Source organism: Schistocerca cancellata, chromosome 9 (genome assembly GCF_023864275.1).
Source record: "Schistocerca cancellata isolate TAMUIC-IGC-003103 chromosome 9, iqSchCanc2.1, whole genome shotgun sequence".
Taxonomy (NCBI): domain Eukaryota; kingdom Metazoa; phylum Arthropoda; class Insecta; order Orthoptera; family Acrididae; genus Schistocerca; species Schistocerca cancellata.
Genome location: NC_064634.1, coordinates 407,226,938 through 407,254,535, shown reverse-complemented (window position 1 = coordinate 407,254,535; position 27,598 = coordinate 407,226,938). Strand labels below are relative to the sequence as shown.

Sequence of the window (27,598 nt, the reverse complement as noted above, 5' to 3'; positions counted from 1 at the left end):
CAGCCTCCTCCCTGCTCCTTCTCACAGGGCACGCACTGCCCCGCTGCTGCTTATCGTGAACCTTAAATCAGAGTCGGAATCTGATGAGGAAATACGCACACGTTACTGCACCACAACGTTACGCAGAACTGACCACTGGATGTCATGAGAGGCCGACCTGTCAGTATAAACGAACACGAGGAGTATCGTGTTCTCACTAGAGGTTCAGTAACTTTAGAATGGGTCGGTCAGGAGAGTTTCGTGACTTCGAAATTGAACTAGTTATCGAATGCTGCCAGAGTAAATCCGTCAGGGACATTTCGCGCCTTCTAAAGCTATCCAAATTAACTGTTAGTGATGTGATCGTGAAGTGGAAACTCGAAGGAATAACCACAGTGAAATGCCTGGGCTAGCAGGACAGAGCGGATTAGGTTGTGGAAAGGGGCCAAAATGAGTTGCTGTCAGTTGCACTCAACATACAAACTTTATTTATCAACACACAATATTACAACAAGGATGCAAAACACTCAAAACTTTAATGGACCTCTGATTAGATCGGCTGAAGGCCACATTCAAAATCCAAGACACAAGGCTTAAACAAAATTGAAATAAAAGGTTCTTCTGGAGGTTTCACCCAAGAATATTTTCTAAATCTTCAATCTAATCGGCTGAAGGCCTGAGCAATTTCATTTTAAAGGAACTAGGCTGGAGGTCCCATATTAAGCAGTAAGAGGAGTTTCAGGGCAGAAGGCCTTATCTTAAAACATTTCATACAAATTGGGCTGAAGGCCCCGTTCAAAATCATAACAATCTTATGCCTTAAGGGCAAGACAAGAAGATTACTTTAAGAGATATTAAAACTCGGCTGAAGGTCGTTCACCAGCAAATAATTTAACGGCTTAAGCCCTAGAAGAAGAGTCTCAATTTCAAAAGGGCAGAAGGCTGTATCTTAAAATTGTAACCTCCCCACACGAAATAATTTTAAATATTATTTGGTTAATGATTCTAATTTTTGTGTAACCTCACGAAAACTTAATTAATAATAATAATAATATGATTCTATTTTTTGTGTAACCTCTCAACAAAATTGGTTTCCATTTAATGTACCCACAAAATTCTTTTCTCATTTAATATAAGCTCGAAACAGAAAAATTCCTGAACCTCGTAATAAAAAATAAATTCAGTAACCTGGTAAAATTTGGACGACAGCAGTGCTGCGTCATGGCCCTGTAAGATCATTCTGAATAAAAAGGAAAAATTCTCACCTCGATAAAGTCGCCAACTATCTGCTCTTACAATAGCTCTTTTCCGGCACAGCTCTGTGCAATGCTGGCCTATACATTTCTTATTTATGAAAGGAAGCAAATGATTTTTCTTTTGCAACAATCGGAATGATCAAGCATTAAAAAAATATTAAATTCTTTAAATTGAAATGAATGCTTGTTAGAAATTAGACAAAGATTATTATTAGGACATTTTTAAAAGATTTACATGTGAGTTTACATAATATTAATAGATATGTGTGAGGCTGCTTTTTTACCTTATACAATAATACTCAGGCTCCGGCATCGCTGCACCGCGACCGGCCCAGCCAACATGATACACCAGACACGACTGACTAGCGCAGACAGGCGACTGCTCGCTAGCAACAACTTACTGCTACTGCTACAATGTTCGTACTGCAGTCAACACTGCTCTTTGGACTCAGATTCTCTTATAGCTTACATATCGCAGGCAGCACATACCTCTTACAAAATATTTCACGTAAGATAAAGAATAACAATCTCATGCCTTAAGGGCAAGACAAGGACATTAATTTAAGAGATATTAATACTCGGCTGGAGGCCACATATCAACAAAACGTGCTTAAGGCCAAGAAAGAGTTTCAATCTAAAAGGCAGAAGGCCTTATCTTCTCTCCAGTAAAATTCGGCTGAAGGCCCCATATGAAAATATAACAATCTCGTGCCTTAAGGGCAAGACAAGAAATTAATGTATTAGATATTGATACTCGGCTGAAAGTGACACATCAACGAAATAACAAAAATCTAAACAGGGAAATTACTATATAACACACAAGGAATGGCGCTCAGAAGTTTCCAAGGGTTGGCCTGGGATTGTAACACTAATGCCCGTTTAGGTGAGACAGGCAGCCGGTCCAACAACTTCTTAATCTTGATGCAACGAAACCGACAGACAGCTGACCGACCAATCAACCAGATCAGTTCCATTCTACGCAACCGGCAAAATGACCACAAAATTTCATTACATGACACACACAATATTGGTACCCCAGTGACCAACACCACCACCTCAGCTGTCGAACTACACGCCACACTGGACAGCAACAACACGGCCAGGAAAATACACTGCCTAAAATTACGTCAACGACGAGGGCAGGTAACCGGAACGTCAACGGCCACAAGCCTAAAGATACCGCTGGTGAACTTCCATAACAGGGAGTAAATTAAGTTAAATTTCACAGGAAGACGGCTGGAATCTTAGCCGATTTAAATACACACACACATTGTTGCTTGCGGGAATGTCCCAAAAGCGACAACCAGTATCAAAGGAAGAAACGTAAACAGTTGAGGCTCATAAGTAAGTTAAGTGAGGACTGAACTTTCATGTTCAAGATCGGTGGGCGTCGAACTTCGTAGCACTCGCAAGCAGCACCTCACACTCCGACCACGCGCGCATGCCGCCAGCGGCTCCAGCCCGACATCGCGCGACGGAGGCTTGCTTGGTGCTCCACGCCAACAGACCAACTGGACTGCTAGTCCGTCCGCGACTGCTGCTCCGTCGCGACTGCACTGTTAGTGCGTCTCCCACTCGCTGACCCGGAAATACTATCGGTCGCTCCAGAGACGGTACGACAGTGCGCTTATCGGTACGCGCTGCTGCCGCCACTCACGGGCAAGTAAGGCAGGAAGTTATTGACGCCAGTAAATGGAATAAGAAAACGAGGCGGCACTACCGTAGTAGAAGATGACAAGCAATTAATGGGATGAACACGAGCCGAGTACGACTCACACAGCTAAACAAAGGCCATGCAGACCTCATGTATACACGGACAGGGACCGTCAAACATTGTGGAGGGTGGTTATAAAAATAATGCAGGAAAAAAGTGTAAGGAATAATCGTGAGTTCAAAAGCGCTAGCAGTAGTCCAGCTTTCACAGTGGCTGTATGTAAGGAGATAAAAAGAATGGGGTACAGTGGTAGAGCAACTTCTCATATTCCACACTTTTCTGTTGTCAATGTCAAGTGACGCTTCATAAAGTGCAAAGAGACATCACTGTACAGTGGCTGATTTGGAGTGATGGGTTTGGTGAATGCCTGGTGAACGCTACGTGCCATCCTGTGTAGTGCCAACAGGAAACTATGGGGGTGGTGGTGTTAGGTATGAGGGTCTTCTTCTTGATCACAGTATAGTCCCCACATTACACTTAAGAAAACGCTAAATGCCGACGGATATGGACATATTTTACAGCACTATGCAATACGTACAGTAGAGGAACAGTTTGGAGATATTCAAGGATTTGAGAGGAATAGTCATTCGAAACAAAAAAGTCAAGTAAACAGGGGGTCTAAAACGCATACCTTAAAAGCTATGAGCAATTCTTGATCTTCTGTACTGTGAAACAAATCTCTTCCACTGCAAGCTCTTTGCTTTCCATATTTTGGGAACTGGTAGTATGGACTAAAACAAGGGAAAAATGCCCAGTAAACGTATGTCCGAAAAAGCATAACTTAAGAGCTATGAGCACTTGGTCATCTTCGCTATTTTGAAACACAACTCTTCTAATGAACAAGTGCTCATAACTTGATCCAATTTTTGTGTTATATACATAATAAACAAAAATGTTACACACTGTTTTTGTTATACAAACACATGGCATGTATTGGCAGTTGCGAATACAGACAACCATCAGGTATGTACTAGAATGAAGACAATGAAAATTTTTGGCGGACGGGGCCTCGAACCCGGTGTTTTCCACTTTACGCTAGCGGTCTCCTTAGCATTCGCTATCCATGCACTGTCCACGACCTACCCCAAACTTCCATATGTTGTCCCTTCTCTTTCACAACCTGTACTCTTATGCATATTATGTAATTCCCGTACGGAGGAGGACATTTTAACTGAAAGTCACTGCCTGATATCGTCAGATAAATTCGATATTGTAGTGCCGGGTGTTGTTAAGAAGAACGCTGCCATGTTCCTTCGGACATACCGTGTATCGTTATCGTATTATTTCTTTGTTTTAAGGACCTTACCGTGGATTTATACATATTTAAAAAGAAATGCCACTCCGCTAAATTGCTATACTGTCCACGATGGTTTGCGAATAAATGCCGTGTGTTTTTTATATACTTACTGGTGAAAATTTTTATTTATTATGTATGTATGTATTTATGTATGTAATACAAAGATTTATATGCCTTATGGCACTCCAGTTGTTATATAAAAAAACGCGCGCATCCGAGTGCAATGTTCTGTGAAATTATAAAGGAATCGGCGGATAACTTACGGAGATTTCAGATTTTGAACATTTCCATTTTTAATTATGCAGAAGTCTTGTCTGCTTCTTCCATTTGTTGTAAAAGTGACGCCCAAGTATTTAAATGTACAGGCGTTTCTGAGTTTGCATACATCCAAGTCTTCTCGTTTATCTTCACCCACTACTGGGTCTTTTTTGTTTTATTGTCAAACGTCATTTTGAGTATTCTTTGTGACGTTTCCTCTTCCAGTTTTGCAGAATTTCTTCTAATTATATTTTAAATAAACTCGCTGCTATTTAGCATCCGTGTGTTCGGCCCTTATTTACGCAGAATTATTGGAAAACCGATGACAATACCGGTGGTAAACTCTAGTCACGTCTTTAAATATGTGGTAGGAATCCTACAAAACGATATGAAGGAGAGATAAGGGCTCGGAAGAGGGTAAACTCACGTTTCCTCGCTCCATACGGATATTGATTAGGACTGAGACGTACTTTTCCCCATGCACTGTGCAGTGGCTTGCGCGGTTTCTCTGTAGATTTACACTGATGCCTCCTCCTCCTCGAAACATTTCCAACGGTAAAATAGATGGCAGATTTTGTTTTTAGAGTTTTCACTACGTAAATTTATTCTACACGCGACTCCTTTAAATTTCATTTCAGTGGTGGGATTAACGTACTATAACTGTAAAGGCAACGTCTACTAAAAGGGAGAAAGAAGACGGCGAACGGAATTTCCTGGTACGGAGCAAGTTAATCCGCCCCAAGTGCTGGCGGCCCTTTAAACGTGACGGTTATTGGCAGCAGCCGACATTCTGACAGCGATCGCGTGAAAGTGAAACTTGGCAGCGGGTTAATTCTCGGCAGCGAAATGGCGCGATGTAGGGCGTCGTAAAAATGTACGAAAGCTACAACGGGCTGCAGAACTTATTCGCAAAGTTCTCGTGCTCGCTGGAGAACACCATCAAGAGACAATGGCGAGACGAAATTATAAGTCCTACTTCAGGAAGCTGAAATAACTGATGAAACAGATCAGTGCAGAAATCATCTATCGAATGGTATAGCTTTCGTATAATGCGGAGTTTCTCTTTAACACATCAATAGAAGTTCCTTGTGGCAACTTTTTATTCAGAGATGACGTCATAAATAACTGTAAGCAGTAAGTATACTGGCGACCCCAAATATTATGACCACTGCCCAACGTGAGATTCAATGGCTCCTCGAGGCATTGCGGGAAAATGTCGCAGTGAGAAAAGTATGTAAGCGGAGCAAAGACGAATCCGTGATCATTTTAACGACAACACGGGCCCCAAATGGAGAAATTCACTGGTCTAAACGGGTTGCTCAAAAATATGGAAACACCACAAACACAACATATTACTCTGCCCAATAAGGTGTAGCAAACCCGTTGACATTAGAAACTTCCAATCGTCTCTGAATGGATAAATACAGAATCTGTATCGTTATTAAGGGAATAAGCTACAATTGTTCCTGCAAAATAGTGGCAGGTCCAGTAACCATGATGGAGGTGAACAGCGATCATGCAGCCTTCTCTCCAAAGCAGACCACAAAGGCTGAATAGTATTGGAATCTGGTGGCCGTGGGGGCCATAGAAGACGTGACAGTTCATCCTCGTGCTCACAAAAGCAGTCCTGTGTGAACAGAAGTCTTGTCGTCTTGGGCCATCACCTCTGTGAAACGAACATTGTACCATGGGATAGGCCTGATCAAGCCAGAATGGTCACACAGTCCAAGGCAGGTATGCGACGCTGCAGGAAAACCATGGCGCCCTTGGAATACCATCATTTGGCTGTCCAAATCATCGCCTAACTCCCGCCATGTTTCACTCTGGGGATGTGAATTCAACCAGAAGATGGAAACGGCGTGAAACGAGGCTCACCAGGCAAGGAGAATTCCTTCCATTGGTCCGTAGCCCAGTAGTTTTATAGCTTCAGGACCAGGTTTCCGGTTACGAGTATTTGCAACACACATATGTAGTTTTGGAATTCCTCCTCGCCCTGACAGAGCTCATGTGTGCGGCATTCAGCTCCGTTGTGACTTTTGCAGCTGTCTTCCTCTCATTTTTTTCACAGTCCACTTCAATGGCCGATCCTTACGATCATTCAACACACACTTCCGTTCGCGTTGTGACTTAGCGGACCATGCTTTTCCGCTTTCCCTGTACGCTGTACAAATCATCGATACGGTGCATCTGGCAACGCCAAAGACCTCCGCTCCCTTGCTTACGTAAGCACTCACCTACGAGCACCAGCAGTTTGCCCACTTTCGAATTCGCTTAGCTCCTCCGTCAAGCACTCACAACTACACAGATCACTGTCTTGGCCCTGACTGACACTTTTAATATATTGAGGACATTGCAACGGCTCCGTTGATGGTCAAATACAACATTGTAACGTGCGGCCTTGGCTAGCATCTGTAGTTGCGTTGAAGTGTGCACTTCTTGTGGCGTTTGCATACTATTGTCCAACCCTTGTAAGCTACTTCGACAAAGCGGCGGTTGTTGCGGCCCGACAAAGCGGAAATTGTTGCGGCGCGGTGCCTTCCACGAAGCATTTCGGAAACGACGAAGCTGTTGGTCGTTCGCGCGCTGTAGTCGTGAGCCACTATGGGAAGTTGTACAGGGTGAGTAAACTGCGAGTACGCGACAAGATGGACGACCACGCCTCGTCCCAAAAAGTGGAGATCGGAGGTTTTTTCTCTCAGAAAACCAGGATAGGCGGTGATCTGTGTCAGACCTGACAGTACAAATCTTGTACAGGCAGAAGTGTTTCGAAGCACAGAGGTCATCTTGGGGGCTCTGCTGCAGACGACCCCGACGCGTTCCCCGTTGATACAACGTCAGTCATCAGTTACGATAGGAGTGCGCACGGGGTCATCTAGACTGAACCGTGGCGCAATGGAAACGTGTCGCCCGATCGAATGAGTCACTTTTCGTGTGACGCCAGATAGACGGTCGTGTCCAGATATGCCATCATCCAGGGTATCAGGGTTGGAAACATGTGTCACGCCACGGATATAGACCGAAGGGATTAGTATTCTGCTGTTGCTGTCATTAACCTGTGCTTCCTTGGGGCCTGAGGACTATCGACTACGACAACATTATTGTAGACACCTGCAACACCTCATGCTAGATGCAGTCCCCTTTCGCTTTGGCATCTTACAGGTGGATAACTGTCCTCGTCTCACAAGGCTAGAATATTGCCATATGATAGTGAATTGACCTATTTACGGCCAAGATTGCCTCATCTGAACCCGATGGGCCACATTTTGGACACTGTTGGGCGCTAGCTCCGAGTCCACAAACTAGCGACCCCTAATTTACCAGACTAGCATGACATGTGCGTTGACATCTGGTGCTGGCTACCTCTGGAAACCTACCAGTGACATTTGGAGCGTATGTCACGCAAATGAAATGAAATGATAGTATGGCATTTATTGCCCGTGATATCCTCTTCGCGTTTCGGCCGCCGCATTGCAAGTCTTCTCAGTTGACGCCACTTCGGCGACTTGCGTGTCAATGATGATGGACACACAACAACCACTCCCCTGCCGGGAATCGAACCCGGGCCGCCTTGCGTGGTAGGCGGCAACGCTACCGCTGCGCTACGGAAAAGAATTACTGCAATGATGCATTCCAAATGCAGTGTAGAACATTGCACGGGGTACCGAGGAAGGAAAGGAATGTGGGAAAACGTGCAGAGGATCGACACTTTATATGTAGTGGACTCTCAACATTACTAGATGTAAACTACCGCACATAAATATGTAGAAAGACCCACTATTGTAGTGCTGCAGTCACATCCATAAAATATCTGGGAGAATATGGATGAAGCGATTTAAAGTGGGGCGGCCTCATAACACCAATCGCGAGAAAGGCAGATACGATACTGATGCTCAGTGGAAAATATGTAGGCAGTATTGTGCGCCCACTGAGGAGCTGGCTTACCAAGAACAGAGCGTTTCATCACATGTTCGTATAATAAGCGAGGAAGAGTCAGAGAGGTACTCATCCTCCTATGTATATCTCACGAAAAAAAACATGACTGTAAAATTAGAGAGATTTGAGCCCGCGCGGACGCTTACCAACAGTTATTCTTCCCGCTTGCTATACGTGACTGGGATAGGAAAGAGGGGAAGCGACAGTGGCGTAGAAGGGGCCCTGGGCCGTAAAACATAAGGTGGCTTGCGGATTGTAGACTTAGATGAAGAGAAGGATTCGGATGTGTGCGGCGGACACAGCGGCCCACTGCGTCCAAGTGCACAACCTCCCGTGTGAAAGGGGTCGTCCTGCAGAGTGTTTCGAATAAGATACCGTCTGTGTCCGTGCGAAATACAGCACACCTTGTGAACGATCGTAATTTTAAATGCTATAGACTCTCTCATTATAAAAATGTAGACAGCTGCTATCGGACGTTAACATGGGGCGTTGAAATGCCCAGCTTAACCAGCACGACAGGACAGAATAAATTGTGGAGAGGGGCCAAAATAAGGGGCTGTCAGTTACACTCGAACATACAACTTTATTATTTGATAAAACATTAAAAGGGCCCAAAAATGTTTTTTAAACACACAGCTTTAATCTTTGGAATTTAATTACCGGCTTAAAGCCACATTAATTTAAAAACGGCTGTAGGCCAATAACTTAAAACGCAAGCATAATCAGAAATTTGAAAGGCAAGCCTTATTCTAAAACAGTTCTTTAGTTAGGCTGAAGTAAACAAGTTAAAGTCAAATCGGCTGAAGGCCGAAGACTTAAAAAATGGAATTTTTTTTTTTTAATGAGCCGGTCGGAGTGGCCGAGCGGTTCTAGGCGCTACAGTCTGGAACCACGCGACCGCTACGGTCGCAGGTTCGAATCCTGCCTCAGGCATGGATGTTTGTGATGTCGTTAGGTTAGTTAGGTTTAAGTAGTTCCAAGTTGTAGGGGACTGATGACCTCAGAAGTTAAGTCCCATAGTGCTCAGAGCCATTTCAACGATTTTTTTTAAATGCCAAAGGGCTTACGTAAAACAGTACCTTAAACTAGGCTGAAGGCCTTAAAACAACTCTAATTTAAAACACCTACCACTAGAACAAAATAAAAAAATAAGGCAGTCCACACAAGGGCGCGCAGATGTTCGTGGGTCGGCCTGTAATTCAAACACTAACGCTCGCTTAGGTGAGACAGGCAGTCGGGCCAACCATTCACGATCCGACGACAACCCAACCGACCGACCGTCAGCGGACCCACCGACAAGTTAACTTCCACTTCACCCTACCAGGGCACAACAGGGAGTTCAACGGAACAATGTATAAGATATTGGCGCCTACAAGCAATCACACACGGAGCTGTCAAACTACACACCGTGCTGGACAGCAACAACACGATGAGGAAACTACACTGCCTGAAATTTACGTCAACGCCCAGGGCAGGTAACAGGAACGTTAACGGTCACAAGGCAGAAGATTCCGCTGGTGCACTTCAATTCAAATAACCAAATACAGTGAAACTCCACCGGAGCGTGGCTAGAATTTTCCAACTTGAAAACCACGTTGTTGCTCGCGGTAATATCCCAACAGCCGACAACGAACTCCAAACGACACAATGTGTACAGTCTTGACTTGCTGGTAGGTTAAATCAAAACTCAAGTTTCCTGTCCAGGTTCGCTGATCCACGACCCTCGTAGCAATGGGAACAGCGCCACACACTCCGGCACCGCGTAGAGACAGCCAGCGGACCCCGGCCAAAGTACGCCCCGCCGAGAATTTCTCACTGCTCCACGCCAACCGACCAACTCCTCCGGTCCAGTACGCCGACAACATTTAAAATAATTTGCCAATCAATATCTCACAACTACACAGTTTGACGAACACTTGCACGAAGAACCAAACAATGCTAACGGCAGTGACTGTCCAATAACAGGGACGAATCACGAATTGGCACACACAGCCAACCCATTAGCGATCGCCGGCCAAATACACGTCGTCCGGCAAGACGACCGACCGACGACCAACCAAAGTCGTCGCCACTCCAATCGTGTGTTTCGGCAACCGTCGGGCGAGTCACGGCGGTCCGGACCTCACTGCTGCCGCACCCCGACTGAACTCGTGCCGCGTGCCAACTCAAACACTGCCAGGTCCGAACTACCTGCTGGCACGTTCCAAATGACTGCTCGACACACGACTATCGGGAAGTAATAGCAGTCCAGCAAAGATCATACGGCAGGGTTTACATCGATAAGCGCTGCTGCTGCCGCTGACGGGCAGGTAAAGCAGCAACTCAGTGACACAAGTAATTGAAACTAACATAACGAGGTGGCAGAACGGTCAAAACAGCGTGTTAAGTAATAGATGGCACGAACACGAGCCACACACGGCTCAGGTGTGTCTGTCGTTCACCTGAATTCTGCCGGGGACGCTTTCAGTGAGGTGTCTGAATGCCTGTGGAAGAATTGCAGCGCGTTCTCCCTTCAAGAGCCGAAACCTGAGAAGGTAATGATACTGAACGCCGGGATCTGGAGCTAAGACGACGTTCTAACTCATCTCGTACTTGTTCCATTGTGTTCAGATCGGGATTCTGAGTACGCCAGACCATTTCAGAAATGTTGCTGTCCACAAACAACTGCCTCACAGATACTGTTTCATGACAGCAGGCATTATCATGCTGATAGAACCACTCCTCATCTCCGAGCCGTTCGTGCACTGTACGCAGTACAAAATGGTGAAAGATGTGTTCATATCCTTCTACATTTGGCCCTGTGTTAACCTCAATAAGAGGGCCACACCCTAACCACTCAAAACACCCCCATACCGCACCACCTCTTTTCTTCACTGATGGTACTGCATGTGATGGTAGGTAACGTTCTCCAGAGTTCTGGCAAACTCAAACGCTATTGCTGCAGACTATAATGTGATTCATCACTCCAGATCACTCGTTTCCAGTCGCCCAATGTCCGGTCATGTCGCTGTTTACAGCAACTCAAGTATCGCATAGCATTCACTTCAGAAATGTGTGGCTGATAAGGAGCTGCTCGAGCATTACACCGCCTTTGTTTTAGCTCCCTATGAACATTCATTGTGCTAGCTGGAGGACTGGTAACACTTCGGAACTTACGTGTGATTCCTTCCCGTCTCTGTTCATCCATAAGTACGTGATATCTGCCTAGTCATGGACCACGACCTTACATCCCGGAAGGTCTACCAGAAGATATGTCATCCGGTCGTGAAAGCCTTCATACTATGATTAGGTATGTTTGTTCCTTCGCTTTTTCACTTCACAATCGCATCAACAAACAGACGCCGGCCGGTTTGGCCGAGCGGTTCTAGGCGCTTCAGTCGGAACCGCGTGACCGCTACGGTCGCAGGTTCGAATCCTGTTCGGGCATGGATGTGTGTGATGTCCTTCGGTTAGTTAGGTTTAAGTAGTTCTAAGTTCTAGGGGACTGATGACCTGAGAAGTTAAGTCCCATAGGGCTCAGAGTCATCTGAACCATTTGAACAAACAGTAGACTTGGCCAACTTCGAAAGGTTTGAAATGTCTTTGATGGGTTTGTAAATCAGGTGATATCCACTGACTATTCACCGTTCGAAGTCACTCAACTGTCTTGACAGACCCACTCTGCTTTACTGCACCTATACACAGTACCCCGCGCCTCATGCTGTCGAGTTCGCCTCTTGTGACCTTATTGGCCCAATTCCGCACCCCATCGGGGTGTGCGTGTAGTTTTGACAAGGTAGTGTATCTTATGTGACGGAAACAATAAACCACTCCTTCGCAGAACCATCCACAAGTGAGCATTATACCAGAGGTTGAAAATACCACTGCAGTTGTAAAGTTATTTTATTTAGGACACGACCGGTTTCGGGATCTTATACGCCTACCTACAGGTGTCGTAACTTGGTGCTGTGAGACCGAGCGCCGCCGTGGACGAGTAGAAGACGCGGTGTGCTACCAGCGAGCGCAGAGCATGGAGTCCACCGCGTCTTGTACTCGTCCACGGCGGCGCTCGGAGTCACAGCACCAAGTTACGATACCTAAAGATAGGCGTATAAGAGCCCGAAACCGGTCGTGTCCTAAATAAAAGAACCTTACAACTGCAGGGGAAAATACAGGTAGCGAAAGGCTATTTACAATTTGTACAGAAACCAGATGGCAGTTATAAGAGTCGAGGGGCACGAAAGGGAAGCAGTGGTTGGGAAGGGAGTGAGACAGGGTTGTAGCCTATCCCCGATGTTATTCAATCTGTATATTGAGCAAGCAGTAGAGGAAACAAAAGAAAAATTCGAAGTCGGTATTAAAATCCATGGAGAAGAAATAAAAACTTTGAGGTTCGCCGATGACATTGTAACTCTGTAGGAGACAGCAAGGGACCTGGAAGAGCAGTTGAACAGAATGGACAGTGTCTTGAAAGGAGGATATAAGATGAACATCAACCAAAGCAAAACGAGGATAATGGAATGTAGTCGAATTAAGTCGGTTGATGCTGAGGGAATTACACTCCTGGAAATGGAAAAAAGAACACATTGATACCGGTGTGTCAGACCCACCATACTTGCTCCGGACACTGCGAGAGGGCTGTACAAGCAATGATCACACACACGGCACAGCGGACACACCAGGAACCGCGGTGTTGGCCGTCGAATGGCGCTAGCTGCGCAGCATTTGTGCACCGCCGCCGTCAGTGTCAGCCAGTTTGCCGTGGCATACGGAGCTCTATCGCAGTCTTTAACACTGGTAGCATGCCGCGACAGCGTGGACGTGAACCGTATGTGCAGTTGACGGACTTTGAGCGAGGGCGTATAGTGGCCATGCGGGAGGCCGGGTGGATGTACCGCCGAATTGCTCAACACGTGGGGCGTGAGGTCTCCACAGTACATCAATGTTGTCGCCAGTGGTCGGCGGAAGGTGCACGTGCCCGTCGACCTGGGACCGGACAGCAGCAACGCACGGATGCACGCCAAGACCGTAGGATCCTACGCAGTGCCATAGGGGACCGCACCGCCACTTCCCAGCAAATTAGGGACACTGTTGCTCCTGGGGTATCGGCGAGGACTATTCGCAATCGTCTCCATGAAGCTGGGCTACGGTCCCGCACACCGTTAGGCCGTCTTCCGCTCACGCCCCAACATCGTGCAGCCCGCCTCCAGTGGTGTCGCGACAGGCGTGATTGGAGGGACGAATGGAGACGTGTCGTCTTCAGCGATGAGAGTCGCTTCTGCCTTGGTGCCAATGATGGTCGTATGCGTGTTTGGCGCCGTGCAGGTGAGCGCCACAATCAGGACTGCATACGACCAAGGCACACAGGGCCAACACCCGGCATCATGGTGTGGGGAGCAATCTCCTACACTGGCCGTACACCACTGGTGATCGTCGAGGGGACACTGAATAGTGCACGGTACATCCAAACCGTCATCGAACCCATCATTCTACCATTCCTGGACCGGCAAGGGAACTTGCTGTTCCAACAGGACAATGCACATCCGCATGTATCCCGTGCCACCCAACGTGCTCTAGAAGGTGTAAGTCAACTACCCTGGCCAGCAAGATCTCCGGATCTGTCCCCCATTGAGCATGTTTGGGACTGGATGAAGCATCGTCTCACGCGGTCTGCACGTCCAGCATGAACGCTGGTCCAACTGAGGCGCCAGGTGGAAATGGCATGGCAAGCCGTTCCACAGGACTACATCCAGCATCTCTACAATCATCTCCATGGGAGAATAGCAGCTTGCATTGCTGCGAAAGGTGGATATACACTGTACTAGTGCCAACATTGTGCATGCTCTGTTGCCTGTGTCTATGTGCCTGTGGTTCTGTCAGTGTGATCATGTGATGTATCTGACCCCAGGAATGTGTCAACAAAGTTTCCCCTTCCTGGGACAATGAATTCACGGTGTTCTTATTTCAATTTCCAGGAGTGTAGATTAGGAAATGAGACACGTAAAGTAGTAAAGGAGTTTTGCTATTTGGGGAGCAAAATAACTGATGATGGTCGAAGTGGAGAAGATATAAAATGTAGACTGGCAATGGCACGGAAAGCGTTTCTGAAGAAGAGAAATTTGTTAACAACGAGTATAGATTTAAGTGTCAGGAAGTCGTTTCTGAAAGTATTTGTATGGAGTGTAGCCATGTATGGAAGTGAAACATGGACGATAAATAGTTTGGACAAGAAAAGAATAGAAGCTTTAGAAATCTACATCTACATTTATACTCCGCAAACCACCCTATGGTGTGTGGCGGAGGGCACTTCACGTGCCACTGTCATTACCTCCCTTTCCTGTTCCAGTCGCGTATGGTTCGCGGGAAGAACGACTGCCGGAAAGCCTCCGTGCACGCTCCAATCTCTCTAATTTTACATTCGTGATCTCCTCGGGAGGTATAAGTAGGGGTAAGCAATATATTCGATACCTCATCCAGAAACGCACCCTCTCGAAACCTGGACAGCAAGCTACACCGCGATGCAGAGCGCCTCTCTTGCAGAGTCTGCCACTTGAGTTTGCTAAACATCTCCGTAACGCTATCACGCTTACCAAATAAACCTGTGACGAAACGCGCCGTTCTTCTTTGGATCTTCTCTATCTCCTCTGTCAACCCGCCCTGGTACGGATCCCACACTGATGAGCATTATTCAAGTATAGGTCGAACGAGTGATTTGTAAGCCAGCTCCTTTGTTGATGGACTACATTTTCTAAGGACTGTCCCAATGAATCTCAACCTGGCACCCGCCTTACCACCAATTAATTTTATATGATAATTCCATTTCAAATCGTTCCATACGCATACTCGCAGATATTTTACAGAAGTAACTGCTACCAGTGTTAGTTCCGCTATCATATAATCATACAATAAAGGATGTGGTGCTACAGAAGAATGCTGAAGATTAGATGGGTAGATCACATAACTAATGAGGACGTACTGAATAGAACTGGGGAGAAGAGGAGTTTGTGGCACAACTTGACAAGAAGACGGGACCGTTTGGTAGGACATGTTCTGAGGCATTGGAGGGCAGCGTGGAGGGTAAAAGTCGTAGAGGGAGACCAAGAGATGAATGCACTAAGCAGATTCAGAAGGATGTAGGTTGCAGTAAGTACTGAGAGATGAAGAAGCTTGCACAGGATAGAGTAGCATGGAGAGCTGCATTGAACTAGTCTCAGGACTGAAGACCACAACAACAACAACAACAACAACAACAACATACAACTGCAGCGTTATTTTCAACCTCTGACGTAAACAGTTGGGGTTGGGTTGTTTGGGGGAAGAGACCAAACAGCGAGGTCATCGGTCTCATCGGATTAGGGAAGGATGGGGAAGGAAGTCGGCCGTGCCCTTTCAAAGGAACCATCCCAGCATTTGCCTGGAGCGATTTGGGGAAATCACGGAAAACCTAAATCAGGATGGCCGGACGCGGAATTGAACCGTCGTCCTCCCGAATGCGAGTGCAGTGTGCTACCACTGCGCCACCTCGCTCGGTGACGTTAACAGTAGCTGGGGGCTCGACTTGGAACCGTGTATTTGCTTTCTTTTCCCGAAACCCGAGAACATTGCAGTGGTCGTAGAGAAATCCACCGGAGCTGCGATTCCCCCTGCGGGCCCCGGGGTGCGGTGCGAGACGTGGCGCCGCATTAATGGCTGGGCCCGCCGTGCGGGGCAGCGTCCGGACGCCAGATGGGACCGCGGCGCCGTAATTGGCGGAGCGGCGGGCACCGGAAGGCGCGCCGGAAGTCGCCGCTGCCGGCGGCGGCGTCTCCAGGGGCTCGGCTGGCCGATCGATGGCGTTCATTATGAGCGGCGAGCGCCCGACAAGTGCGGCGCGGGATCGGTCGCGGGGAACCAATTACAGGCTCCGATGAGTTAACTCGGCCTGGCGGCAAGTCGGGCGTCGACCTGCTCCCCTTGATGAGAGGATCGAAACGTTCGCGGTTCGTCATTATGCGACCTCGCGCGCTGCCTCGCGACAGCCACGAAATTCTTGCCATGGAAAAAAAAATTACGGAGCAGGGAAATTGGCGGGATGGAGGGACAAGTGTGGGATGTAACCCATCCACTTTTCTTGCTCTCCCCATAGATCTCAGTCGTCAGTGGGATTAGCCGAGCGGTCTAAGGCGCTGCAGTCATGGACTGTGCGGCTGGTCCCGGCGGAGGTTTGAGTCCTCCCTCGGGCATGGGTGTGTGGGTTTGTCCTTAAGATAATTTAGGTTAAGTAGTGTGTACACTTAGGGACTGATGACCTTAGCAGTTAAGTCCCATAAGATTTCACACACATTTGAACTGTTTACTAAACAGTATTGGACATTTGAACATTTTTTTTCAGTCGTCAGTAATCAGGAGCCTTAGGGCGTAAAGCTCTGTGCAGGAAAAGCATGGCCGTCCTTTTTTCCTTCGCTTGCCGGCGTCTGCAGTTCGTGATTGGCTGAAATGGTCACGTGGGACTTCCGGTCGTATTGGATCCTTCTGTTTCGTAGCATAGAACCATAGGCGTCCGCAAGGGTGTGGGGGTTTGTGCTGTCGGAGGGGGAGATGGGTAATTGTCCTTCCTGGAATCTCTAGTAGGTTACTTTCTGGCATATTAAAACTGGGTGTCAGACCGGATCTCGAACTCCAGAGCTTTGCCTTTCGCGGGGTAATTATTACCGACTGAGCATAACTCATGGCCCGTCCTCGTGTGCCAATATCTCACCTCGTACCTTCCAAATTTCGCAGTTCTCCAGCGTAACTGAGGGACTACACAATCGAGTCACATGTGACCACTACCTATGTTCGACATCAACGTGCAATACATACTCACAGAACCAAAAGGACTAACAGTGGATGGAATATGTAATGTCCTTCGGATCTTCGGTCTTGGCTAACACTCAGCGGTAGAGCAATGGGATTGTTCTTTCGTATGTATTGGTATCGACGTTACAAACAGAACATTGATGAACTGAACTCTCGACTTGTGCGAGATATTTACTTCACCAAATGTCGTAATTAAATCGTTTATAATCGATGGTTTATCAGTTGCTATTTAAATATTAATGATAAGTTCAAATTCCCTACAGACTGGTTGTAATGTCAAATCTATAATCAGTCGTAACAGTGTTATTAATTCCTAACTTCAAGGAGTTTCTATATAAGCGCCGAGCGCTTCTGTCAAATAATATCGCAGCACGTTATCTCTATAAATAATATTGTAAAACTTGAATGATAAATGCGTGAATTGACACGATATGCTGGTTTATTACACAATATTAGTCACTTCCTAACAGAGCAGTGAAGAAGAAGCTTTCCCAGGTGTTGGGGGGAATTATAAATTATATGTTTCGTATCGCCAAGTTCCATAGTCCATTAGTTATTACGAATGAAATTGTCTATCTGTGTTAACTTCCTAAATAGTGTTAACTTCTGGTTATCTAATTAAAAGTCACTCCTGTCTAATATATGCAAGTCCTCTATCTGAATTCTAAATAACGCAATATTTGAAGTCAAAGTATCGTTTCACTGCGTCATAGCAGATCGTAATAATCAATTCTGAACAAAAAAACAATCTAATTCGGCCTACATATACGAGCATTCAAAAGTACGACCTGCTTCGGCTAACTCTCGTAACGTAGTGACAATGGATTGAATTATCCTTAGCCATTACTCACGAATCTCAAAGAGTACTCACACGGAGTATTCTTTGAGAACATTGGTTCTACTTAGCGAATTTTAATTATAATGATTTTGCGATTTACTATGAATTTGAATTTTGAGTTTGATTTTACTGGAATCCTAACTTTCTTTCGTATGTTAATAAATTACTTAGTATTAGATTCCTGATTCAATTACTGGTTAATATCCAAATAATAGTGTTAGCTGGAAATTTGTTGGCTTGTTCATTTTTCATGGAATTTGGAACTTGTTTTGAGGAAATCTTTGGGAATTTTGGAGCTAATTTTTTATTTTCATTTCCGAGGAAGTGGCATTACAAATACGAACAGAGTCCAGAGGACGCGGAGGACATTGCAGTCGTTGTAATCCGGATACAGAGCGATTTGTTTTACATCGCAAAGGACATGATCATTGGCTTTCGGGCCAAGGTTGGAAGCATACCAGAGACGGCTATGTTTGTAAACTGTTCGCCTGCTGCCGTCGTTCAAGTATACCTGCGTGGCAAAATGATGCTATCCAATACCGGTCCCGAGGCAACTGTGGTGCACCTTGGTTAATAGTTAACAGGGGTGAACGGCTATTGCGGAAATGTGTACTGGCGAATACAACTGCTGAGCAATTAACTGGCCATATAAACGAAGAGGCTACCAACAATGTCTCCCTAAAGATCGTTCGGCGAACGGTCCTCAGCACCAGGCGACTGGGCCATGCACCTATGCTGACTGCTTTTCATCGACAACTAACGCTGGAATTTGCACAATAGTATCCTAACTGGAGGTCCACGGGTACCGACACGTGGCCTTTTCAGATGAATCACGTTTTATGCTCCATAGGCGTGAAACATCTTAAAGTAAATACCCTGCAACGATCGTCGTAGGGGTCCTGGCCGGAGGAGGGAGCTTTATGGTCTGGGGAATGTTTTCTTGGTATTCCCTGGGTGTCCTCATCATTATCGAAGGCACAGTCGATCAACAAGAGTACGCATCTATCCTTCGGGACCATGTTCACCCTCACATACAGTTTGTTTTTTTTCCTCGGCACAGTGGCTTCTGCCAGCAGGACAGTGGAAATCACATAGCTTGTGGTGTAGGTCCACGTTTCGAAGAGCGCCAGTATGAGCTTACTGTACTCTCTAAGCCATCAAACTCCTTAGATTAAAACCCAATCGAAAATATGTGGAATTACCTCGATCGGGTTGTTCGCGCCGTGAATCCTCAACCAAGTATCCTAGCGCAGCTGGTCGCGGCAGTGGAGTCGAAGTGGCTCCAGATCCCTGTCGATACTTTCCAGAACCTCATCGATTTTCTTCCTACACTTTTTCTAGCGGTCTGCGCTGCAAGTTGGTTATTCAGGCTTTTGACAGGTGGTCACATAAATGTGATTGGACAGCAGAGCCCTCTTAGAGGAAAGGATATTGCGGAGACGTGGCTTACCCGCAGCCTGAGGGATGTTTGAAGAATGAATTTTTCACTCTGCAGCAGTGTGCGCGCTGATAATGTAGCTTCCTGACAGGTTTGCTTCTAGGAGTGCTGGTCCTACAAGTTTCGCAGGAGAAATTCTGTAGAGTTTGGAAGGTAGGTATGAGATACTGGAGGAAGTAAAGCAGTGAGTCGTGCTTGGGTAGCTCAGTCGCTAATGCAGTTGAGCCGCGAAAGGCCAAGGTCCCGGGTTCGAATACCGGTGCTGCATACATTTCTAATCTGCCAGGACGTTTCATACCAGCTCACAATATTCTGCAAAGTGAAAAATTCATTCTGCAGTAGATTAATTTAGGAATTTTCATGCATTTCTGGAAATGATTGTCTCTGATTCCACTCAACATCGTATTTAGCATGCAAGGGGAAACACTATGGTTTTAGTAAGCGCCACAATATTTAGTTGTCGGATTGTCCGCGGAAAATTATACTGTTTTTCGTGCCGTGGTGGCGGTTTCGGTGTTTTATTATTCTGAGGGATGTGAATCTTTACAGAACGTTGTCGAAATAGAATATCCGATCTTTTTGTTGTCGCTTCCTTGTACAGCCCTTAATGAGCTACAGGAAGCGTCGGTTCCAGCATCCAGAAGAGTTCAAAATGGCTGAAGTTTACCTGCCGCCATTAATTAATTTTAAACGCAAATATTAATTACAGTATGTGTGCCAAACAATGTTTCTTGTACATTTTTGCCGGAAAGTTCAGACATGATTGCTTGACACTTCATCCAGTCAACAGTTTTCCTTTTTTTATTTTATTTTTTGAATACAGGTTCTGAAACTATTAAAATGAAACTGAATGAAATGTCCAATGATCCGCTGTAGCTGTATTTGTTCAAGTCAGTGTAAATCCACTCACCGGTTAGTGTTAATATAAATAAGATTTCAGCATTCCTCAATCGATAAAAAACTAGCGTCAAATGAGAAAAAAACATCGTCAATGATGAAAATCATGTCTGTGTTAAGTCGCGAATCCTACATATTCCCATTAAAACATGCTCTTGTCGGTTTATGTCGAGGAACAAAATGCACGTCGTAGATGTTATTCAGGGAAGTACTAGGCCCTGTAGTGATAACAGGTGACACGCTCGTGTCTGTTTGCCACCAACATACCAGATGACTACATAAGCTACAAGCGTCCCGTGTGTTGTTCAAGTGGGTGCTGTGTCTGCGGTCCGGGTACAGAGATGGTGACGGAAACTGAACTAATACGGGCAACACCAGAAGATGGAACTCAAAATTTTAAAACCGGTTGTGGGGGTTCAAAAGTGAACTGAACAAATAAAGCTACAGCAGACCACTGGACATTTCATTCAGTTTCATTTTAATAGTTTCAACACGTGTATTTTTTTTTAAAGCTGTTCAATGTATGAAGTGTCAAGTAATAATGTAGAATTACTTTTAGCTGTGATTGCCCCAGTTTTAAAATTATCTAGAAAGTTGAGAGCCAAAAAACGGTGTATGAATTCCTTACCAGTTACATTGGGTACAGAGCTTTACTTAGGATGGCGCTCGCACATGACGAGCAACAACCGGCATCCACCAGTATCGTTACGAAGTTGTCTGATTTATGTCTGAGACGGCCACGCACAGCGCTTTGCAAGGAGCTCGCTTGGAAACAGTATGTTTACCGGAACTGGGAAAGAGCACATTGAATTGAAGATTTTACAGCCAGAAACGTTTAGTGACAACTTCTAGACAACTATATGAAAAAAAATGTTTGAAAATACTGTGGAGAAATAGCAGCCATAGCTCTTGAGGTCCTACATTTTTTATTTATATTCGTGTGGTTTTTTAAGTGTCCACGTGTATACTATACATTGTTCGGAGTGAAACATAACACGTCTTTGCTATTGCACTCTCTTCTAAAATTGTCTTCAAAGCGAATTCGTACGCCTTGTATATGACTCCCGTATCTTGACGCTGCGTGTCTTTTAACCGAATCGTTTTAAGTCGCCAACAGGAGCTGCAATAGTATGCAATGAAAATCATAGCTCTGCCAGCAGCCGAACACTCCCAAACCCTGAAGGCTAGAGCTCATCATAGTTTCCGCTGCTGTCGCCTTGTTTAACATTGCAGCGGATTACAGGGACTTCGTGGTAAAATAAAAACATTGATATGCAAGTGTAATTGTTACAGAAGCGCTAGTGCATAAAGTAAGTTCTGTAACACATCAAGCACAATAACAAATAAGACAACAGAACCAGAAACTATGACAAACTCTGTTAAGAACGCTTCATGTGACACCTCATGTAGAAAATAACTACTAGCTGTTTCTGAGGCAGAATGATAGCAATGAAAAACTACTGACGTTAAAGACATAAAATTTTACAGCATTTATGGGTATAGAAAAAATAGATTATTTATACCCAAAATTTCTTCAGCTCTCGCTGCAGCTACATCCTTTTTTTTTCTATTTTCTTTTTTTAATTTACTCTAGATAAGCTGTCAAAACTGCAATACCCTGCCCCTAAAGAAGCATAATGTCACTTTGGGTAAGGAAATTGTTGTAGATATTGTTATAGTACTTTGTTACTGACATATTTTCCTGTTCTGTTCCAGATTGTGCGCGTGGGTGTTAGGCTGCGATGAAAGCTGATTTACTTGGTGAGTCTCGACGTCTACACTTAAGTATAGTGAAATATAGAGTAGTGTAGTGTAGTCAGAGCTAGTTGGAGTTTGTGCTGGCAGCCCCAGACTTCGTACATGCAGCTACGGGCTTACGTTGCTCTCAGAACCTAACATCGGCCAAGTAACGAATGTTTGCCTTTTGAACTGACTGGAATGTCGAGCTATATGGAAATTATAATACTGCTGCCACCAACACTTTCCTTAAATGACCGGCTTATTTATTCGTAACAAATCTGGGCCTCAGTACTTTTTAATCATCAATAAATGGGTTCAGTTGGACATTGCATTCCTGAAGAATCTTGATTCCATATTCAACTATAGAGGCTATGTTATCCGCTATTTGCATATCATCTCCTGCTGGTGACTAGTTTCTCGGTCACCTTTCTTTTACTCTAGGTAACGATGCACTTAAAATAACGTCCGTCATTTTACTGTTATTACCCTTGAGCTGTAACTACATTGACGGAAACACCAAGGAGCTGAGCGACATAAACGAAAGTTTGGTAGGCGTGACTTAACATCTGAAAGATGGTGTCTCTTCAAATTTTGCACCAGTCGCCTAAGAGTGGTGCTAGTAGTGCCAGTATGAGAATGCACACGCTGTAACGATCATGAGTGTTGGTTCCTTCGAGACTGGACGTGGTGAGTTGATCGTATTCAGGAATGCCTTTAAGGCGAAAAGGGTGTCATTATCAGCACTTGACTGAGTTTTAATGGGGTCGTGTAATAAGGTTACGAGGAACTGGATGTTCCTTCTGCGAGACTGCAGAAACACTTGGCAGCAGTGTAGCCATTGCACACAATCATTAACAGCGGTGGTCACGAGAATGTACGGTCGCAAGACGACGGAGCTCCGTACGGCCATGGCACTACCGAGAGGGAGGACCATCCTGTTCGACGTATGGCTCTGGCGCATCATAGTGGAATCTCCAGCAGAACTTCGATCAGCAGTTGGCACTACAGTGACACAACGAAGTATTACAAATGGGTTACTACAAGGACAGCTCCAACCCAGACGCCGTTTAGCACACGTTCAAGTGAGCGCCAAGAACCGCCGTTTGCGACTTCAGTGGTGCCAAGTGGGGGCTCATTGGAGGGTGGAGTGGCGGTCTGTTGCTCTTTCTGATGAAAGCTGGTTCTGCCTCGGTAACAATGATGGCCGTCTGTTGTGTAGCAACCAAACCTGATTTGCGTGCTAGGCACGCTGGATCTACACCTGGAGTTATGGTCTGGGATGCGATTTCCTATGACAGCAGGAGCACTCTCGTGGTTATCCCACGCACCCTGACCATATATTTGTACGCTACTGGCCATTACAATTGCTACACCACGAAGATGACGTGCTACAGACGAGACATTTAACCGACAGGAGGTAGATGCTGTGGTATGCAAATGATTAGCTTTTCAGAGCATTCACACAAGGTTGGCGCCGGTGGCGACACCTACGACGTCCCTGACGTGAGGAAACTTTCCAATCGATTTCTCATACACAAACAGCAGTTGACTGGCGTTGCCTGGTGAGACGTTGTTGTGGTGCCTCGTGTAAGGAGGAGAAATGCGTACCATCACGTTTCCGACTTTGATAAAGGTCGGATTGTAGCCTATCGCGATTGCGGTTTATCGTATCGCGACATTGCTGCTCGCGTTGGTCGAGATCCAATGACTGTTAGCAGAATGGAATCGGTGGGTTCAGGAGGGTAATACGGAACGCCGTACTGGATCCCAACGGCCTCGTATCACTAGCAGTCGAGATGACAGGCATCTTATCCCCATGGCTGTAACGGATCGTGCAGCCACGTCTCGATCCCTGAGTCAACAGATTGGCACGTTTGCAAGACGACAACCGTCTGCACGAACAGTTCGACGACATTTGCAGCAGCATGGACTATCAGTTCGGAGACCATGGCTGCGGTTACCCTTGACGCTGCATCACAGACAGGAGCGCCTGCGATGGTGTACTCAACGACGAACCTGGGTTCACGAATGGCAAAACGTCAGTTTTACGGATGAATCCAGGTTCTGTTTACAGCATCATGATGGTCGCATCCGTGTTTGGCGACATCGCGGTGAACGCACATTGGAAGCGTGTATTCGTCACCGCCATACTGGCGTATCACCCGGCGGGATGGTATGGGGTGCCATTGGTTACACGACTCGGTCACCTCTTGTTCGCATTGACGGCACTTTGAACAGTGGGCGTTACATTTCTCTTCATTGGATCACTGCGAAACCTTACATTTCAGCAGGATAATGCACGACCGCATGTTTCTGGATACAGAAAATGTTCGACTGCTGCCCTGGCCAGCACATTCTCCAGATCTCTCACCAATTGGAAACGTCTGGTCAATGGTGGCTCGTCACAATACGCCAGTCACTACTCTCGATGAACTGTGGTATCGTGTTGAAGCTGCATGGGCAGCTGTACCTGTACACGCCATCCAAGCTCTGTTTGACTCAATGCCCAGGCATTGTTCTGGGCAATGATTTCTCAGGATCTATGCACCCAAATTGCGTGAAAATGTAATCACATGTCAGTTCTAGTATAATATATTTGTCCAATGAATACCCGTTTTTCATCTGCATTTCTTCTTGGTGTAGCAATTGTAACAGCCAGAACCTAGAGGTTCGACCTGTTGTGCTTCATGAACAACATTCCAGGGAGTGTTTTCCAACAGAATAACCCTCGTCCACATACCCAATATGCTCTGCGAAGTGTCGACATGTTCTCTTGGCATGCCTGATTATGGTCTGTCTCCATTCGAGCACGAACGGGTATATCACCGGACGACAACTGCAGCGTCATCCACAACCAGCATCAACCACCCCTGTTATGCCTGACCAAGTGCAAAACGCATGAATCCCCACCCCACAAACTAACATCCGGCACCTGTACAACACAATGCATGCACGTTTGTACGCTTCCAGTCAACATTCTGGCGGTTACACCGGTTATTAATGTACAAGCGCTCAACATTTGCAATGGCTTATCTCGTGCTTACGTGAATCTGTGATCTTGGAATGTTAACCACGTAAATATGGTATCTAGTAAAATGTCTTTCTGAAATTTTATTACATTACATTCGTTATTTTTGATGCTTAGAAGCATAACTACACTGAAAAGAATCTGTCTTGAGTTGCTAAGGAGAAGATGGGCCCCTGGAATCGAGGAGCGGGTTGCGCCTTACCTCCCGTTTCCGGACGCGAATTAACCGTGAATTTTTATCCGCGGCTCCGCCCGCTTATTCCTCGTCCCCGTCTCCCCGCCCCTTCCGCCAGCACAGTTGCCATCTGCGGAAGAATGCCGCCGGAAATGAGGTATTTCTGCGCGGCTGCTCCGCCAGATATCCAATTCTGCGCCCCTCCGGCCGCGACCGATATCTGCCGCCAGCCCCGCTCCTTAATTATGGCACCGGCTCTGCTTGCCGTCTTCCTCCAGCTCCCCTCTCCCCGCGGGCCGGTAATTGGTCTCAATCGGCTGGAAAAACAGTCGCCGCCGCGGAACCGTCTGTCTGTCCTTCCCGTCTGTCTCTCCGTGGCCCAGAGGAAAATGACGGCCGCAGTTCTCAGCGGGCGTCTCCTCCACTCTCTCCAAGACGCGCCGTCACCCTGACGGCTCACCATTATCATCATCCATTAGCAAATTGTTGTGCCTACACAGATCAGTCTGTCGACACTACCAGAGACAAGGGTACCGTCAGAAGTGCCGCAGAGAATTGTGGTAATACCACTCTTGTTCTCTACGCACATAAACGATCTAACGGATAAGGGGAATAACAGTTTGCTACTGTTTGCTGATGATTCTGTAATTAACGAGAAAGTGTCGATGTTGAGTGACTGTAGGAGTACAGATGACGAGCCGGCCGGAGTGGCCGAGCGGTTCTAGGCGCTACAGTCTGGAACCGCGCGACCGCTACTGTCGCAGGTTCGAATCCTGCCTCGGGCATGGATGTGTGTGATGTACTTAGGTTGGTTAGGTTTAAGTAGTCTAAGTTCTAGAGGGCTGATGACCTCAGCAGTTAAGTCCCATAGTGCTCAGAGCCATTTGAACCATTTTTTTTTTTTATACGTTAACAGCGCAGTAGGATGGGTCGGCGTCGAGATGTGACGGAATGGCAGAAAGAGGCTGTCGTATTCTGAAGTGCCTGTGGCTACACCGTGAATGAAGTTGCCTAATTTGTTGGTGTGTCATCGTGTTCATAAGGAAAGGTATAACAGTCACAGGCATGTAATACGCCGTAAGAACAGTGGTCGCCAAAACATGCTAAACGTCAGTGACTGGAGCGAGAGTCACATCCAGTCAATGACAATTTCAATCCCGACTGGAATTGCTGCTGCCTGTGAAGGCAGGTCCATATCAGCCGGTATCCGAATGAACACTGTAAAGGTCCTGCTTGCAATGGACATCTGGAGTCGGATACCTCGCGAAAAGCCAGTGCTCATTACGGCAGATACACTGAGGTGGCACAAGGGACGGGATAGCGATATGCACATACGCAGATTCCTCTAGCATCGCGTACATAGGGCATAAACGGGCAGTGCAGTGGCGGAGCTGTCATTTGTACTCACGTGATTCGTGCCAAAATGTTTCGAACGTGATTATGCTGCACGACGGGAATTAACAGACGTTGAACGCGGAATGATAGTTGGTGCTGGAGGCTTGCGACAATTTGTTACGGAAATCGTTAGGGAATGCAACATTCCGAGATCCACAGTGTCTAGAGTGTGCCAGGGATACCAAATTTGAGGCGTTACCTTCCACCTCGGACAACGCAGTGGACGGCGGCCTTCACTTGACGATCAAGAGCAGCGGCTCTTGCATAGAGATTTCAGCGATAACAGACAAACGACACTGTGCGATATAGCCGCAGAAATCAATTTGGGACGTACGACGACCGTATCCGCTAGGACAGTGCGGCGGATTTGGCGTTAATGGGCTACACAAACTTCATTTTGCTAAAAAGACTTAATCACATATACCCTTAAAAGAATTCAGAAACAATACGGCTGAAGGCCAGAACACAAGTTATTAAAATTGCCGTAAGGAATACACACGGCTGAAGGCCTTAGTTACAAAATAGAAGACTTGAGGGCTTAAGGCCTGGATAACAAGAATTTCAGTAAGAAAATTTTGAAAGGTTTTAAACAAATGACGTTTCAGATTTTAATTTAAGACGGCTGAAGGTCTTATTTTAAAATCAAAACAAACTAAATTAACAGGCGGCTGAAGGCCTCGCACAGTACTTGAGACAAAAACCACAATCTAAAAACAATAGAACAATGGTGCTGAGACGTGTTCCGTGGGTCAGCCTGAGGAGGTAACTCTAACGTAAGTTTAGGCGAGACAGGCAGGCAAGAGTAAGATTAAGTAATCAAATGGCAACCCGGC

At 46.2% G+C, this 27,598-nt stretch overlaps 1 long non-coding RNA gene across 1 annotated transcript in view; it reads left to right on the top strand.

The window, feature by feature from the left end:
* The window catches only part of LOC126101627 (uncharacterized), a 327,166-nt gene that overhangs the window by 143,568 nt on the left and 156,000 nt on the right, over positions 1–27,598 (top strand). The window contains exon 2 of the long non-coding RNA XR_007522360.1: positions 22,144–22,188. This is a non-coding gene — a long non-coding RNA (uncharacterized LOC126101627). The remainder of the gene's footprint in view (positions 1–22,143; positions 22,189–27,598) is intronic.